Below are 1,374 nucleotides of genomic sequence, written 5' to 3'. Positions count from 1 at the left end.
GTTTCTCTCTCATCATTGACGTTTCTCTCTCTCTCTCTCTCCCTCTCCCTTCCTCTATGAAATCGATTTAAAAATATATATTTTAAAATACAACATAGAGACCGTCTGTCTTGGTTAAGCAAGGGGGTCCAGGTCTGGGGTCTAGCTCAGCTCCACCATCCACTCGCTGTGCAACTAAAGCCAAAGTTGACGTCTCTGGGTCTTAGTGTGAAACCAAGACTGCTGGGCGATAGGATCTGTGCGTGTCCTTCATCTGTGAAAAATCCCACCTGGCTGACTGAATAAATCATCGAGCATTGAAGAAGCACCTCTGAATTACTGCACCCAGTGGGCTTCCCTGCCAGGCAGGGCTGTGAAGTGGGGGGAAGGAGCAGGGAGGCTGTGCGCCCCCTACAGGGACCTGATGGAATTGCACCCCCCAGGAGCTGAGCAGACCTTCCCACTGGGAATGGTGTCCAAGGATGCCCACACCTGCCGTGGCCTCCACACCCTCCCCCAGGGAGGGAGGGCTCTGGCTAAGAAGCCCCCTGCCCACAAGCCCAGGAGGCCACACCCTCCCCCCTCTGGCCCCAGGCCGTGTGAGCGTGTCCGCGGATTGCCCTGTGTCTTCAGGAACCCCTGGATACGGCCTTCCGAAGGCTGGGGGCTTGGGACAGACAGGCTTCTGTTGGTCTAGCCCAGTGGTCCTCAACCTTCTGGCCCTTTAAATACAGTTCCTCATGTGGTGGCCCAACCATAAAATTATTTCCGTGGCTACTTCATCACTGTCATGTTGCTACTGTTATGAATCATCATGTAAATATCTGATGTGCAGGATGGCCTTAGGCGACCCCTGTGAAAGGGTCGTTCGCCCGCCAAAGGGGTCGCGACCCACAGGTTGAGAACCGCTGGCCTAGAGCAACCATTTTCGGATTTTTATTGTTATTTTTGTTACTTGTTCTATTTACTCAAAGTTGATTTTGCAGAGAAACTGGGACTCTGTTTTTCGGGAGAAAAGAGTAAAGGGGCAGGCTCCAGAAATCTTCCTTCGTGGGGGCTTTGCCCAGAGGCCAAAACCACACCCGAGGTTGCTGAGGAGGCGGCCCCACCGGAGGAGCCGCCGCTTCCCCGGAAACACAGAGTGATGACCTCCACGGCGAGCTAACCAGCAAAGGCAAGCCCTGCCGCTCCCTCACGCCATGGTGCAGGAGATGGAGCAGGAGGCAGACGCACCCAAGCCACCCACCGCCACCGCGCTGCGTCCTCTCAATGGGTGGGTTGAACGATACGTGAATTCTCTCTCAATCAGATTATTATTTTTAAAAGTAAGCAGGGGGGTTGGTATGGGCTGGGCTTTCTTAACAAGCTGAACTGGTTTTAGGCAGTGTGTGCACC

This window comes from Myotis davidii, unplaced genomic scaffold (assembly GCF_000327345.1).
Source record: "Myotis davidii unplaced genomic scaffold, ASM32734v1 scaffold72, whole genome shotgun sequence".
In the NCBI taxonomy this organism is placed as follows: Eukaryota; Metazoa; Chordata; class Mammalia; order Chiroptera; family Vespertilionidae; genus Myotis; species Myotis davidii.
The sequence above is the reverse complement of the archived record's forward strand: the minus strand, read 5'-3'. Positions refer to the sequence as shown.